General features: G+C 40.5%; 1 long non-coding RNA gene across 2 annotated transcripts in view; it reads left to right on the top strand.

The window, feature by feature from the left end:
* Positions 1–17,653, top strand: part of LOC111922898 (uncharacterized) — a 54,736-nt gene that overhangs the window by 2,159 nt on the left and 34,924 nt on the right. The window contains exons 1-3 of one of the 2 annotated variants that reach the window (XR_002860798.2): positions 11,563–11,690; positions 12,791–12,954; positions 13,499–14,649. This is a non-coding gene — a long non-coding RNA (uncharacterized LOC111922898). Of the gene's footprint in view, positions 1–11,562; positions 11,691–12,790; positions 12,955–13,498; positions 14,650–17,653 lie in introns of those variants that run through there. The other variant, XR_015284137.1, reaches the window with a different exon arrangement.

Raw genomic sequence — 17,653 nt, forward strand, 5'->3', positions numbered from 1 at the left:
TTTTCTCAGTGCTGAGTAGATTGTGTTTCATATCACGAAACAATTACATATGTCACAGATAAGCACAGATAGAATATAATTCCACAGTGCATTTAATAACAAGATTTTGAAGACAGTAAGTAGGCTGTGACAAGCAGTTGGTAAGGCTTTGCAGTGCAATTTCCGGTTGAACTAGGCATACCTATTGGGCAGGGACCGGTCAGGTCATCTGTCAAGTGTATCAATTAAATTGTACCCAGGGTCCTTAAAAATAAGGTTGTGAAAAAGCTGGAGCCATCCCTTATCAAAAGCACCTTTTGTGCTTTGAGCACTGTGGATGTCATCCTCTGGGAAAACTGGTGGTCCAGTAAAAGTTCTTCTCCAGACTGACAATGTCAGGAGCATCTGCATTGCAGCCTGTCTCTGCAGATGATTTGTGATAAATGCTTCAGTATGGTGTCATACCTGTGCCAGAATGGACAGTAAAATTTCTCTTCTTTTTCTTTTTTTTTAAATAATACAGAACAGGCATGTAAAGAGCAGAGGCAAAATAAAATGCTGAGGGTGATTTTCAAAGAATAAAGTCTTTGTAATGGAAGAAAAGTAGTAGCAAGGTATCTGTGATTTTATGCTCTGCCTTGAAAAAAATCCTAATATTTCTGAGGTTTTCTGCAACAGATTTCACTCTTTTAGAAAGATACTTCACAAAATTAAATTCACAGGAGTTGGAGAAACAAGATCTTGCAGGCAAGTTTGGACTTCTTAACCTATGATTTAGTGTTCCTTTCTCCCAAAGCTCTGACTTCTCTTGAGAAGGCTCTCCTTTTCTTTCCCATCTCTTGTGATATTTGCCTTTAAGTTCCAGTCTAGGTTCTACAATTTAGGGTCATGCCACTCATATCCTTACTGCCACAGTAATAATCTTCTTTGGTGCATTTGCCCACCTGAAGGAAGAGATTGAAGATTATCGTGGCTCAGAAGTGTAAGGCTCTGGAACAACCCTCTGATGAGTACAGGAGCAAAACACCTGCCTATTTACCAGGCTTGATCAGCATGTGTAGAATTATAAAAAAATAGTATTAAATGTCTGCCTAAAAGGGAGATGGACTTGATGGCACATGAGATCCCCTTGTCCTGTTTTTTTTCACAGGGAGTTGGTGGTGGCCATTCTCTGTTTATACCTCCCAAAGTGTTGAAAGCAGGAAAAGCCTGTTCTTTTCAGTGCTGCTGTTTGAGTTTGACACCCCTTCCCTATCATGGTCATGTCATTAAAAGGAGGATGAAGAAAACCTGTTTGATCATGTTAAGCAGTCTGGCTGTGGTGGAAAAAAGCACTTAAACAATTTGTGTACTCCCACTGATCTTAGAATCAGATGAGCTTCACATTTAAGCTTGCTGAAATGTGTTCATAGATTACCGTCTTACATGATCTAACTCTAGTAGCACTGAATTTTATATCAAGCTTTCCTCAATCTCTGTGCTCATAAGAAAAGTGACAGTCATGGCCTCTCTGAGTTCACAGAGAAAGTTGTTTTGGTTGGCCCCGCTCTTTTCTTTGTGCTGGTGTTTTGAGCTGTAGGAAATGGCAGTGTTTTGAAAGGTAGACATACAGTGAGGTTGAAAAAAAAAGCAGTTGCAAGGTATGCACTTTGCATAATGTTAACATCCTTATGTTAACATATAAATATGTTAACATAAATATATTCCCATGTATCTCTAAATGAGAGAGAAAACCAGTAAAACCAATGCAGTAAAAATAGAAAAAAAGCAGGCCTCTTGTGAGTGGAGAAAATACTGAAAGACAAAAATGGCTTTTATCTGCAGAATATAATGTTAGTTTAATAGCTCTAACTTGAGGTTCAGTTATGATTAAGTATAATATAGGCATGGAACAGAATTCAAAAAAGCAACAGGAAAGACTTTCTGGCTGATGCTGTACTCTCAAGACTTCTGCAAATGATTAAAAATTGAAAAAATTTATAAATGGAATCCAAGATGAAATCCAAATATATATCACTCTTCAGTGTCTAAATGGAGAAAATAGGCAGCAGTCTTTCTTTTCCCAATGATTCAATACTTGACTGAATGCTCATTGTTGTGTTTAAATTGGTGATATTAAGTGATGCTGTTAAAATGTGATAAGAGAAACACTGATACATTCATCCTGTTATGCAGCTCACCCGAAGCTGGGAAGGCTTAGCATGTGTAAAGGGAAATCTCCTGAATCTTTCCTTTCCCCCACTGCACTCAGGCAGCGTTCCTGTCATGCATCCAGGCCCATGAGGAAGGTTCAGTTTTGGCAAAGGGCTTGATAGTGGCAGGATGTCATTGCCATGGTGGCACTACAGTTATGTAATCAGGGAGTGATTTAGGCTACTGAAGCAGTTTAGAAGTGGTTATGGGGGTTCTGTGTGGTGATAAAATTACCACGATTTAAATGACCGAACATAAAAATATCTTGGAAAAATTTGTGTAATATATTTTAGCAAGATACCTGTCACCATTTCCTGGAACAGATGGAGCAGATGTTCAATATTGTGATGGTAAAACTAGCAGTTGGTTTTATCCTCCTCATGGTTTACAGGGACATTTTATCAAATATATTGCATTGCTCATCATGCACGACAAGAAAATCTGTAGCACAGGAAAGTTTGCTGGAGAAAGGAGGGTAGAAAACATCTGTTTTGTGAGAGGGATTGGAACAGAATGACCATAATTAAAATTAACAATTTTAAGTCTTTAACAAGACTTCTTCTATTTGGGTCTTGCTAAGGCCAGACTGGTGGGGTCAGCTGTTTGTGTGCTGATTGCAAAGGGACCTTGAAGAAAAAGTGTATCAGGCTGAGAAGTGCTGGGTGGTGCCATTTGCTTGAACAGGAGCTGCATCCTGACTTCTGACTGCTGCTTGTGTTGTCAGCTAGCGGAAGCAGTATGACTGAATAAACATAAACATAGACTTTATCAAATCTGCCACTTTATACTATTAGAAGCATCCTAGATATGTTTATTCCTGTGGCCTACCTTTGGGGAATACATTAGTGTTTAGAGATGAATGTGTGTTTTTCCTCTGCAAACACACCTGCCATAGAAAAGTTCTGCTTCATTTCTTTCCCTTTCTCCTCCAGCCAGCTCTGCTTGCTATGTCATTGGTGTCAGAAGCCCTGCAGGTCCTGTGTGATAGGAACAGGGCAGAGCACGTTACTGATGTGTTTGACTGAGCATAACAACAAAGGGTAGTTGCTACTGCTAGTCACTGGATGAGGGGGAGTATGGTTTCTAAAGCACCTCCTGTTCCAAGCTTTCTTCTGCCTCTGTAAGTGCTGACAGAATCTACAAGTTTGTGAATAAAAACAAACACACACAAACACCTTCTTGAGTTGACGAATCACGTAGTCCTTGCAGGACCTCATCAGTTTTCCTCTGGCTGTCACCTTGGGGTGGGTTACAAGTGTGTTTATGCTCTATCTCATTTTTCTTCCTTTAACAAGTATGTATTCAAAGAAAGTGCCCGAAACAACATTGTGCAGTAGCACAATTTTTGGACAGCTGTGCTGATGAGGACAGAGAAAGTCAGTGCTGAGCAGCACCTGTTAGACATATGCTGTTCTCTACAAGTCAGTGAACTGTGAAGGGCAGTTGAAGAATTGCCCTGGAAAGCCAGCGCTGGATGTCTGGACCTGCTGTTGGCAGCGTGTGGCTGCTGTGCCCTGAGACCATCACAGCCAGGATCTTGCTAGCCAAAATCCCCTAGCTAGCTTTGTCTGGTGATGCTGACCAAGACAGACCTTCACCCACAGAGCAGTAAACCCACTGTGTCAGGTGTAGTGACCTCCATCAGTGACATTCACAGGGGGGCACAGGCTCCTGCCCTCGGGGTCCCATCCTTGGTTCTGCCTTCTCAAATCTGAGCTGGGCCTAGAGCACTCTGGTCCAAGTCTTGAGCTCAGTCAGCCTTTGGGAAAAGGTGTAAAATTTGTCACTTCTCTGCTCAGACAAAGCAAAGCTGTGCCTTTTCCTCACAGGTGCCTGAACCACGGCCTCATGGGTGGAAAGAAGCCCTGTGGCAACCTAATTTCATATTCTCTCAAACCAGAATGGGGACAGATGCTGCTGATGTTTATTGGTGACACCTGGGGGATGCCTCTTCTGTGGATAGCCACTAAGGCCTTGCTCAAGCTTATGGGTGTGCTACATGCCTTGCATTTGGGCAGTGAAGGAAAACGGAATATTTAGCTATTGTCAAAAAATAGACCTTACTGTCTGAAGCATGGCTGATCCCATGATCTATGTAGGAGAGAAGGCTGCATTCCAAGGGTGGTGGGATAACGTGGTCATAAAGAACTCCCAGCTCTTGTTATACTGACTTCCTTGTGCCTCTTTACTTTTATCTTGCAAAACTTTATTATCAATTTTCTATCAGTGATCCATACCTAAATTTTCTTTTATTTTCTAGTCATACTTATGAAAGAGAAATATGTCTTGTAATGAGAAATACTTATGCACCTTGATGTGTCAGTGGCTTTTACATTGCTCACTAGATGGCAGTACGATGCTTGTTATACTGATTGAAAGAACTGAAGTAATCTATTCTCCAGGTGTCTGAAATGTCCTAAAATCTGGGGATCTGGTATTTTCTTCTCTAAAATACTAGGTCTACAGGTCTAGGAAATGCAAGCTGAAATCTATATTCAGTCCTCACAAACAATCCCAGTTCTTGTGAACTTGTTACAACAATGAAGCTTATAGAATTTTTCACTAAAAAATGTGCTCTATTGAATAAACTCTTGAGAGTGAAGATAGTGGCGATACTACAGTAGTCTCTTAAAAAGGAAGAAAAAAAAATAATTAAAAAAACCCCATAAAAATTCTGGGGATAGAGGTGAAGTTGTATAACAGAAAATGAGTTTTAACCTGGTCACTATGGAGTACGGAAATCAATACTGGATTTTTGTTTCTGCTTCCTTTTTTGCTAGATGCACACAGTTTTCTGGGAGTTTAGGAAGCAGTCCAGAAAGCTATCATCTCTAATTAATCAGAGTGGAGTGCACGGGCCCTGGTTTTTCTCTGTGCTTTCAGAAATCTCTGTGCTCCATTTAGAACTGCTGTAAATAAATGAAGGCTTTACCTTTTTTTATGGTAACATCCTCACCTATTCCAGTTCAATTTTGCAACTATTTCAGAGGTTCAATTACTTCAGCTTGCCTGCTTGGTCTAATGCAAGGACCTAGAGGTTTTCTTACAAAGCAAAGTTTCTTAGTAATTGGAAGTGAAATGGACCCAATATTTGTGTTCTTTGGACCATAGGTATATGTCTTAAGTCTTCTTCAGATAAATTCAATAGTCTAATTTAGCATGTAAGTTGTGTAATAAACTGTAAATTACTTTGGGTTAATACTAAAGTAACTCCTGTTAGAGTCAAAGCTCTTTCTCTGCTTTGATTTGTCAACTTGCCAAGTGGCCTTGGGAAGCCATGCCTCTGTGCAAGAGTAAATATTTGATCAACCACAACTAAACTTGAAATCTAGTGCTGTTGTTTTCCCATGATTAAAGGAAAAAAAGCCCATGGTACATAGATATGAGCTTTACTTATTATTGCATGTTTACATGCAAATTTTAAGAAAGTCATAATACTTAGAAGTTTGGAGAAGTTTGAAAGTTTACAAATTCTTAAGTGAAAGCATAGGGGTTTCAAGATACTGTAGGTACTATAGGTGGTACACTTGAAGTATACTACCTGTGTGCGAAGCATTTATATGTTTATACCCTACAATCTCATTCATCATTACAGAATCAAAATATGGAAGAAAATGTTTAAAAAATGCTGATACTTGCTACAGTTGGGTGCAGCTGCTTTTCATTTTCCTGCTGCTCTTGAAGCCTAAAATAAAGCACAGTGTGCAGCTTGCACACTTAAGTTGTAATACAAAAATGAGAACCAGAATACTCTGACTGTTTTCTTCAGTATGGGGTCTAAAGTGATGAAAAGGGGAACGGGTTGGTTCACACCATGGCGTAATCTGAAAATAAAATAGCACTTCTGCATGAGTACAGTTAATGCTCCCTGTTCCATTCCAGGCATGACCCAAAGCCTGTCCCTGGACATAGGGATGAGTATATCTGAACCACTTCACAACTGCAGCTGTCTTGTCAAAATTTGTGTCATCTCTGTCATTCACTGTGTGGGAGGTGCTGCCAAATTATTCCCCTATTTTAAAAAAGATTAAAAAACTTTCTAAGATTTTGAGGATGGTAAATGTTGCAGAGATATATAAAATGATGTGTTGACCTTCTGCACAAGTAGCTGTTGCAAGGGATTATTCCTCAAGCCTACGCTTTGAAAGAGTTGCTGTGAGCAACTATTGAGTGAGCTGAAGTTGCCAGTTAAGAAAGCTGATAACACAGAGTAGTTCATGGAGCGGAGTTCCTCTCTATGACCTGGGTGTTGATTTCTGAAATAAGTTTTCTGCCAGATGGTATTTTTACCATTTTTGCCAAGTGGAAATGAAACAAGCAGTGTTTAAAAAAAAAACCCCAAACCACCAAAAATGTCAGATTCTGTATCTCCTGTAGGAAAGCAGACTTCAAGGTCGTTTGCAACATTTGATGCCATTTCCCAGAAGCCTGACGTGATGCCTTTTGTCCTGGTGAGTCTGCAGCGTCATTACCAACAGATAAGCATCTTAGTGTTTAGCAAGAAATAATTAATTTTAAAAATGCCTCATTAAAAATACCTGACCTAATCTCTATGCTAATTTCATTTTTGTTAACCATTTGCTCAGTTTTCTTACTAGAAAGCTATCTAGAAACTGTTGTGGCAAGTTGGCATTGATACTGAAAGGCTTGGCTGGGCTGTGAGCTTTGTGCTCTGCTCCTTCAGGCAGTAGCAGTACACCTTCAGAGCTGACTGCTTGCTGTACCTTCTGCCTGGACATACTTGAGTAGGTCACCACAACAAACCACTGCTTATATTTACCAAATTGTTTGTTAGGGGTCAGTTGTTCATTATAATCCCAAGCCATTTTGTGCTTCAGTGCATTCACGTTCCCATCTCGGTGCTCCTGGGTGCTTCTGCTGAAGGCAGGAGAGCTGCTGTGGGGTTGTTATTGTGGAGGGAGGGATAGACTGTCACCAGTATGTCCTGCATCACAGAGGGGTTTCTGTGAAAAATTGCAAATAAAGAGTGAACAGAAGGCTCCAGATGACAACATATAGCCTAGTCAGTAAATGTACTAAATTCTTCTGCACCCACTCAAGGAAGACAGAAGTCTGTCCTGGACTGGAGCTACAGGGGCTGTCTGTTTTTCAGAAGCTGTAAAGATTTTGCTTTTAGCCTGAACATTTGTGGTGTGAAGCCTGCTATTGGTGACAGCAGTGCTTCCACAATGGAAGAGCATGAGCTCTGCTGGGCAGCAGTGATTGCTTCCCAGCAGACCAGCCGAAATAAAATGCTCCCTCTTTCCTTGCTCCCCAGAGGGAGCTAGGTAACAGTCCCCCAAGCCTGGAATGAAGAAATGGTGAGTCCTATGCCTTGAGCTTTTGTGCAGTGTTGCTAAATTCAGATGCTGAGAGGTTGGAAGATCAGGAAAAGCAGTAGCAGTAAGAGACTTGGAGATCTTTGGACCTGTCTGGTTCCCGGTGTGCCTGTAGGATTCACATGTCTGGGTTTCCATGGAGGCCCCAGACAGCTGTTGTTTTGAATGAAAGATCAGCTTCCATATAATTGTGAGACATTTGAAGGAAAGACTTTGGGGAAACAAAGCAAAAACTGGTGTTCTTGAACAACTGTGCCCAGCTGTTGCGTGGCTGAAAGCAGAAGAGCAGGGAGGACCCTTTTGCCACAGGTCAAATTTGGTTGTGGCTCTTACACAAGGTTTGTGTAAGGGCAGAGTGTGTGGGGTCTGAACAGCTGCCTTGCTGTGGCTGCAGGCTTGTCCTGCTGTGGGCTGGCTGAGGGAGAGACCAGCAGCTTCTTCTACCCTCTCTTCCCCAGCAGAAAACTGCTGCTGAGAGATGCAGTAGCGTCAGGGCTGTTTTCAGAGCTTTGTTGGAGAAGAGGTTACAGGCATCACCAGGAGGATCTGGCATTGCCCTGCTCCCACTCAGCCCAGCAGATGCTGCTGCCCTGGTTAAATACCTCAAAACAGCTGGAGCAGGCTTGGCTTTGGAGGAACAGCATCTCTCAAAGGTTGACTCAGGCACCTGAGGAAATTAGTGTGGAATAATGACTTGGGAAAACTGAACTGAATCTGAGCACCAGCAATGCATCGAGAGACACAAATATTGCTAAAATATATGAAATGAAAGTTAGTGGAAAAAATTAAACGTTTAGTGAAGCATGCAGAGCTGGAAACATTGCTATGGTTATTAGGTTTTAATTAGTTGGAAACTGTTCATTCAAGCTCAGTTTCTGTGCAGTGATTGTCCTAATGTGGTGTGGTTTGGGATCTATGATTTCTGAATTTTCCTTTCTTTATGAGTTCTAAGTCCTGAAATATTCATTGTACATGTGTCCTTCTGGCTTCTGGAGTGCTGTGAAGGGAGATTTTTTGTGCACAAATTTTGTAGTAAATTATACCAGTTACTGCCTAGTGGTACTTACTGTAGCCCCAGGGACTTAAGTGTTCCTGCTCAGAAGACATTTCATGTGAAAGCAAACATTTGTGGGTGTTTCAGAACAGGAAAGTAGTGCCACCTTAGCTGTTTCATCTTTCAGTATTAAAGAGACTGAGAAACTCAGGGTCTGTGTTATTACAATGCTGCATGAGCTCACGTGGCCTCTATATGTACATGTGTGCACACAGACACCTAATTGTGTCAGTGAAAAAACTCAAGTGTTTTTCTTCCACTGAAAGGTTTCATCTCCTCAGTTGAGAATACTCCATTGCTATTAACATACCTCATAATACCTCTTTTCAGAGACAGGAATATTTTTAATCCCTGGTCTCTCTTCACGTGAGTGAATACAGATCTATCTGTTAACTAGAGCATTGGTACCTGGAATTAAAAAGGCATATTTTGGCCTCACTGTGTGTCTGTTTTCCAATTCCTTGTTTGGAAGTCTTTATCTTTGCAATCTTATCTGATGCCTTCTGGAAACAATTTTCCCTTAACACCACTTCATAAATTTCAGCATATACTAGACTGGAGGTTCTGGGCCATTTCTCACATTTTGTAATGAATTTTCTGATTGAATTCTTTTACAGATAGCACCTCATACATGCAAAGCAGTGCCTAAGATCCTGGTGGATTTTTTACTGATTTTATGTATTCATCTCTAAGAACTTGTGATATATTCTGAAAAGCTAAGTTGCCGCTGAAATGTGCACATTTATGTTTTCCAAGGTGTTAAATGAAAAATCTGAAAAGGGATAAGAATAAGATAAGAACAAGCCTATTAACATAAAACCAGGTAAAATTAGAAAACAAGTGTGTTCACATAGTTAAAATTTTATTTGGAATAACCACAACAATTTTAAATAACTACCAGGTCTGTTGTCAAATAGCTGAATGTTATTAGAGAAACTCTGTCACTTACAATAATTAATTTAATTAATGTCTCAGGCTTTACATGAGTAGCCATAACACTAAAATGATTTGTCTCTGGTTGTAAAAGGAAGCACTGGTATTGTTCTGTGCGTTCAAAATTTTCCTCACTGGGCAACCCACATGAATTTTAATTCGGAGTTTTGTTAAAACTTCTTAAAAGATAGTTCTATCATGTCATGTTCTTCAGGGATGGCTGAACGTAGGGGAGAAAGGCAGGGGTCTCTCCCCTGTGAGAGCAGATGCCAGCCACCTCCGTGAGCTCCAGAAAGGCCTGAGTTCACAAGGAAGGTGCAGCCTGGCTGCAGGAGAGGGCTGGAAGGTTATTCTGTGGGGGTGTTTTGGGCACTAAAGGTGTGGAAATAATTCACAGAACCGAGCAGCTGCAGAAAAAGCAGGAGTGTTAGTGGATAAAGAGTCACGATGAGAGGGATTCTGCTGCTGTAAAGCAGTATGAGTGACTGCATGTTGAAGGCACTAAACAGGGAATGCCTGGAGAAGAAGCAGTGCTTGGCATCGTTCAGAAGGGCAAACAGGGCCTTGTTTGCATGGTTAAAGCTGGAGGGACTTCTGGTCATTGCAAGCACTGCACTGACTCTCAGATTCTGCCAGCTTCCAGTAGTGGAACAGGAACTCCTGCACCTCTGCCCCACATGTCTACTGTATCACAGAAAGGGAAAACAGCAATTTGTCACCTGTATTTAAAAAGGACTTTGGAAACATGTCAATGTGGCTTTTGTCAAGAGAAATCGTGTCTGAGAGAAATCCACTGCTCTTTGTCTGAAGCACTGACATGAGTGTGGATTAGGGTGATTTGGTTGGTACAGTGTGCTCAGATTTTCCTAAAGCTTTTGATAAGCTACTCAGTTAGAAGATCCTAAAGAAGCAAAACAGAAGCAGGATGAAAGGAAAGTTCTCTGCTGGAAATGATGTGAGGAGTAGGAATAAACAGTCAGGTATTTCAGTGGGAGATAACAAGTGGAATCCCACAGGGATCTGCACTGAGTTCTCTGATGTCTGGCATATTCATAAGTGGTCTGGAAAATGTCCTAAATAGTGCTGTATGCTTCTTTGACTGAGTTATTCAGGGTAGAAAAAATAAAAGTCTACTTTCACAAACGTGGTGAGTGGCATTGCAGTAAAATGGCAGTCTGCATTTGATGCCAATAACCACAAGATAACGCACATGGGAAAAAATAAACCTGACTGTACCATGCTGAAATGGGCTTTAAACAACCTATTGTGACTTAGGGAAGAGAGCTCAAATTAGCTGTCAGTAATTCTAAGAAGTGCTGGCTGAGGGCAGGGTAATGCTCAAAAGCAAATGGATTGTCAGAAATTGCTAGGGAAGACAGCAAACAAAATAATTATTTTGCTGTGCATTCACCTCCTGATTATTGTGCACTGTTCTGGTCTCCACGTCTAAGAAAAGGTATGCCAATGTTCAAAGGGGACAGAGAAACCTGACAAGTGTTTTCACAGGCAAAGAACAGCTTCTGAATTGAGATTGATTAGATAGACTCTTTAGATGGGAAAAGGGAAGGTGGAAAGGCATGCGATAGCGGTGTTTAAAATCATGAGTGGCACAGAGAAAATAAGTAGCAAATGATTGTTTGCATTTCTCCCAGAGCAAGAACAAGGGACATCGGGTGGAATTACTGGGTAGTGGCTTAAGCAAACAACAGCAAACTTGGTCCTTGTGGTGTGTGGCTAAACTGGAACCAGTCTTACAGTATCTGCTGGGTGTCAAGAGGGTAGATGGGCTCAAAACCAATCAGGCTAATTAACAGAGAAAGAAAATCTATCAGGGACTAATAGGCAACAAGATGATATTTGTGCCTGAGGAGCTGCCTGCGTGACAGGCTCTGAATGTGGGGAGGAGAGAGTGGAGAAAATTACTGCATGGTTACCCTTTTTAAAAATTGTTTGCCTTGGTATCCTGTCAGTGGTGGAATACTGGACTAAGTGGACATTTGACCTGATCCAGTAGAATTCTTCTGCATAATGTTTCTGTTTAATGTTTATTTTATGTTTTTGCAGATAAAGTAGCTCAGAGACCCACAGGATCCCAAGGTTTGAACCCTACTTAAATAATTTAGACCTAGCCTGGATGTCCACTCGAAGTCTTGGGAGAGAACGTGTTTGGATTGATCCAGCCACCTGAGAAGGTGAGAGCCCTGGGGTCTGTGGTAATGAACCAGAGGCACCTATGCCTCTGGGTATGGAATTTGGTTCCTTGTGGGATGAGTAAGTAAAATGAATACCAGTGCTGCATTCAGTTTTCCTTCATCCTGTAATTCAATGATTTGTAGTTGTCTGAAGAGTGGCTTTTGCATTGTACAGTTTATTGTTCTGTTTTCTGAGCTTGTGTACAACATGGATGTGCAGGAGGAAGCCAACATATGTGGTCATTGGTTAGAGAATGCCCCTTTAAAGAAGTGGCAAAATTACTCTGTAGCTAGAAGTGTGACCATGAGAACTGCACTTTGATACCAGGAGAATGTAAATTGAATGTCTGTTTCTTCAAGGAGGGTAAATTTAATCAGCTGCTCAAAATCAAATTAAGGGGGAAATCAGTTTGGAAAAACACAAGAATTACAATATAGCTAATGACCTGAGGTAATACTGGCAAGAAATTTACTTTCACATTATAAAATGAAAAATTGTTTCTCTAAGAGGGAACTGCTTGTAGCTTGTGATTGCTTACTGTAGTTCAGAGCCCGGTGTTTCCTTGAGAGAACAATTAAAATGTGCCGCCCTTCCACCATTTACTTCCCCTCTATTATAGCAGTAATACCAACAGTTATTATATTGTGATCAAGCCTGTCAATGTTTCTACCGTAGTATTGTTTTCTAACTTGGATGTTAAGCTGAGAATGCTTTCCCAGCCCAGCCTGAAACAGTCTCTCTCAGCTGGTGGTCCATGAATGATCCACAAGTGTCATGTCTTTTGCAGAAACACAGGCTCTCCTACAGCATCAGTCCTTATAGGAACCATCTCTACAGCTGGGAATAGAAAGTGAATCCTGTGTTTGACTGTATCTTGCTGCAGAGAGGGATTTGGATTTTAATGTACAGATTATCTTGATTAACATGAGTTGAGCAGAGAGGCTTTATTCCGTGTGGTTGAAAGGGGGAACATCTTCCCCTGCTGATTTACATCCAGTATAAAGGGAAGACACTGAAGGAGCTGTGGCTCAAAGGTACTGCTGCTGTTCTCATCCCTGAAGGTGCCCTTCTGGCATAAATTTGTCTCTCTTATTGACAGAGAATTTGGAGATGGTGGCCAGAAGCTGCAGCCATGACTCAGTAAGAAGGGGAAAAGTGCTGCTCTGATGTTACCTGGAACTGCATTTAACTTAAACCAGCACAGTGCCTTGCTCTTCTGTGACCTTTACCCATCAGGACTTATTAGCTAATTGAATTCAGAAGGTAACTCCCTAACTGTTTTCAAACTAAATTAACTTGCTTCAAGGGACCAAGTTGTGTTTGTATTTCCACAGAGATAATGAGTTTAGGCTTCAACTGAAATCTTGCCAGATAATGAGGAAAAAATAAATCAATGACCTCACTCTTATCTGGTCTTAACAGGCAGGCTTTCCTTTGCTAAAAGTGACCCTGAAATGGTCTGGATTGATTCACACAAATACCAAACCCTGCATCTTGCTAAGCAGAGCTGTCCAGGGGAACACTTTGCTCCATGAAGAGATCTAATCTGAGCATCAGCAAAGCTGCAAGGATTTGAATCACAGATTTTCTTAGAGTCAAAATAAATGCTTCTGGGAAATTCAAATGAGCAGTAAGATAAAGAGTTAAGGAAGAATTTAGCTTCGGTAGTTAGAAGAAAAGACCCACATTCTCACACGTGTGCCTGGGGTTGAACAGTCTTCATAGGCATATACTTGTCTGGTTCTCCATAGACATATGCTTCTCTGATTATTTAATTAGCTGGTATTATTAAATAAATGCTTTACAGATGTTAAAGGGAGATTGATGCCTGCTGAGAACTGGTGTAGCTGTATTGGTGGAGATCCTTCCTTTGGTGCCTTGATTAATGGAAGAAGTACACAGCTCAGAAATGTTCTGTATTGATCTCTCAAATGAAGGCTTAAATCTTCAGGTAATAAATGTGATAAATAATAGTTTTAGAGAATATATGAGGTAATCTCTTTGAATATGCAGAGGTAAGAGGCAGGAGATTTTAATTACTTGCAAAGAATCTGTAGAAACTACTATTAAGGTCCAAAAAATAAAATTGAAATTCTATAGTAGCAATAGCAGCAGTAGTAGAAAAGACCATTCTGGTCTAATAAGAGATGTGATGTTTTAGGGAGAGATGGTTGCTTTTATCAAATTTGTTGATACAGGTTGTACAGTGCACCAATTCTTGAACATCAAGGAAAAAGTGCTCTGAGGCAAAACCCCTTGGAGATGTTTAAAACATGACTGGACACAGCCCTGAGCAACTGTCTTTTTTTGACTCTGCTCTGATCACAGATCAGGGCTGGATGATTTACCTTCCAAACTCAACCAATCTATGACTTTGTGAACCTAGAATACATTTTTGATGAGTGGCTAGTACCTTCTTGTGGCAACTGGCGCAGAGTAGAGAGCCCAGGTCTCCTGCAGGGGAAGAAGGATCTGGAAAGGGTTTCTCTCTCATGAATCAAACTGGGCTCCATGCCTTGCTTAGTGTTTTGTCCTTTTGCAAAACCAAAGTCCAATGCAGCTTGCAGACAACTCACCTCCTGGGAAGTGACTGTGATTCCAGATTAACAACCTCCCACCCCGAAAACTGTGAGAAGTTGGCCTTTGGACATAAGTGAGTTCCACTAAGAGCAATCTTCATTTGTGGCTGACTTGGGTGTGATTACTTCAGTGCTGCATCCAAAAGGATTAACTTATTAGGGAGGTGGTTTGATCTGGAAAAAGGTTAATTCTAAAAACATCATAGGATAAAGAAAAATGGAGAACACTCCCATAAAATAAATCAGGTATGGAAATAAAATGTCAGAAGCTGAAATAATTCTATGTGATGCATTTTATTTTTCAAGTATTTGTGGTGGAAATGTTTCTTTTGAATGGTCACATTTGGAAAATCTTTTGATTAAAGAAATTAAATGAAAATATCCTCTGCCTTATTTAAAATATTTAATTTTTTTATATGTTGTTTCTGTGATTATTTAGATTAAAAGAATATAAGAAAAAAAAAAAAGTAGATGTTTGAAAAGCTGGTTTAGGTCATTGTCTTCAAGCAATTGCCATAGCTCCTTAGTGACAACTTGAAGATTATTATATAGTCAGAGTGCTGTAGGGATGAGAATTGAGGCTTGAACTTTAGGAAAATTGTAGGATATTTTCTGCCAAGAAAAGTGAAGGGCTGAGTCCTTCACTTGGTGGAGAGCCAGTCAGAGACCACACAGTATATAAAATGCTAACATATATATACAAAAAGCTCCTCCCTCACATTAACAGTGAAGAAGTCAGCTGCTATTTGATTGTAAATGTGATTAAATAGATAATTTCATCAAAGAGTCAAAACTGATTTGTTCAGCTGGATACATCTTCGGACGGAAGCAGAATATTCATCTAATATGTGAACCACAACTTTGATTATAAAGCTTTCACCTTAGTTTTAGTTGGTTTGTGGTAACCGAACCCTTCTTTTCCTTTCTTGTCAACTGTTGCCCTGCCTGTGCAATGCAGTCCAGCTGGGGCTCCATCAATTTTATCAATGGTCACCTACCATCAGCAATTACAGATGGCAATTCCCCAGTCTCAGGGCTGTTAAAAATACCTAACAGCTTCATGTTATTTGAGGAGTGTTTCCTTCCTGCATGAAGCTTATGTGGGTTTACAGATGTGCACACTTAGACTCGAAGCACAAATACATCTGGTCCACTTCCCTTTTCATGTCCTGAAACTAAAATAGATTGGATTACCCCCAAGGGTAAGACTAAGTGTCAAAAAACATGAAGAAGGAAAGTTTGTGTTTGTTTCTGGGGTTTTGATCTTTTTGTTTGGGTCCTCTGCAGACCCCAGGCTTTCCCCGCACTTGGAATTTTCATAACCACTTGCTTTTTGTCTCTTGTGTGCAATCTGGTTTCTAAAGAGGTGGGAGTTTATTCACCAGCCTTTCCCCCACAGGCAGCATTAATGAGCTCTTTCTCTTCCACCCACACCCTATTTTCAGGAAATGTGTAGGAACTTAATGACTGTAAGACTTCTGGCTTGTCTTATTAGATCTAAATTGTCCAATGGGCTCACAAAAGGTTAGGGAAGAGACGCAACAAAAAAGACAAACAGTCCTGGATGCAGACATGAAGAGCCTTGTTTCCTTAAGAAATGTTAGCATTTTAGCTTTCACTTGGAGCTGCCTAGAGGAACATCTGGAAAGAAACGGTGCTTTTCTGCTCAGATGGTTCTTCAGACCTGGTACTTTCAGGACAGGGCCATGGCTTGAAGGAGCCTGGCTGATTGCCTCTTCCATGCTTGATCAGTGTGGACAAGTCTGAACATCCCTGTCCAAGCTGACCCACAGCAGGGCTTCAAGAGTCTCCTCTCACATGTGCAATCTTTCCATTTCCTGGTGGTCTTGGTTCTAATCTCTTCCAGTGTATCTACTCTGAGCTGAAGGAGGTAATCATAATGTGACAATGTGGAAAACTGTTCTACTAATTCAGTCCTTTAACAAATTATTCAGTTTTGCTTTTCTCAGCAGCTTGCTTGCAATGATCCTTCTTTCTCTGTCTTCCCATTCCTGAGTATCAAAAGCCTGGATAGATGAAACCATTTGTGAAAGAGTCCAGACAGGTGAGAAAGACTTCCAAAATTGCCACTGGCATCAACCTTCTTCTTTTGGAGGCTTTAAACTGGGCCACTCATTATTCTTCCTCTTCCAGCTACTGCGTTTCCAAGTGCAGGTTTTCTGTGCTGGCAGCAACTCACTGTCTGCAGTCACACCCCAGCACTACAAGCACTTCCTGCTTGTCTAGATGGGTTCTGCATCCTCCTTCAGTCACAGCAGTGTCTTATCTCTGGTGCCTGATGAGTCCTTTCCAGGCACCCTCAACACTTAAATACTCACCCATCTCCTCTCCTTGTACCCCAGGGCCTTGTGCTGGGGCTGACAGGAGGAAAAGGTCTGGGATACCTCCCAGCCAATGTGGCAGGCCCAAAGTCAGAGCAATCTTGTATCCCAGCAGGGAATCTCCTTCTATGTAACCATATGCATAAAATAACAGTAACTTGAAATTTTATCATTTTATCATAGGATGTAGGGGATGTGCATTTTGGAAAGAGATGTGTTCATGCAGGTTGTTACTGCAGTGTAGGAAGTGTCAGACCATGGACTCCAACTTTTCATTCTGCTTAAAAATCATTGAACTGAAATGAAACAGTCTGTCCTGCTTAAAATATTTTCTTTCTCTCTCTCTCTCTTTTTTTTTTTTTTTTTTTAATGTGGAAAAACTTAAAAAGTATGTTTTAAATTCTAAACAAGAAAAAATATTTCTTTTTAGAATTACCTGAAGATGTGACTTTAGCTTGAAGGCAGCAGGTGGTTATAGATGCTGTGATACTTTCAGTGGTATTGTTGAAAGAAAAGTAGAGATGGACTTACATGTTGATAAAATTTAGGTGGTTTAGTGTACCGTGAAAAAGACATCACAACAGCTACCAACAACTTACTGAAGATGGAAAGCACCAATTTAATATGGAGTTGGTATGCATAATTATGTTCAAATTCTACTTTAATAATGTTGTCCATATTTGCAATACTGTAAATGTGAAAATGAATTTCTATCTGAAAGAGTGCCAGTGTGAAGCAGCATATAATTTTGTTTTTGTTTGTGCTGTACTCTGCATAATTACTGTAATTATGCATATTAGGCTGTTCTGTGTAATGGCACCAGAAGGTAGATAATTTTGCCAATGGAGCAGCTTATATACATTTTGTACCATCTACAGAAGTGCTTTGAAGATCACTTAATACTGCTGATTTGCCCATAATAGGTCAGAAATTATTGCTGCTGCTTCCAGAATGTCGATCTGGAAGAGATGTCTTCCATAAAAATCAGGTGTTATTAAAAAAAATCAGAACTTTGTGTCTGAGAAAACAGAGAAAAGAAAA

The sequence above is a fragment of the Cyanistes caeruleus genome, chromosome 3 (genome assembly GCF_971803275.1).
Source record: "Cyanistes caeruleus chromosome 3, bCyaCae1.hap1.1, whole genome shotgun sequence".
NCBI classification, from domain to species: Eukaryota; Metazoa; Chordata; class Aves; order Passeriformes; family Paridae; genus Cyanistes; species Cyanistes caeruleus.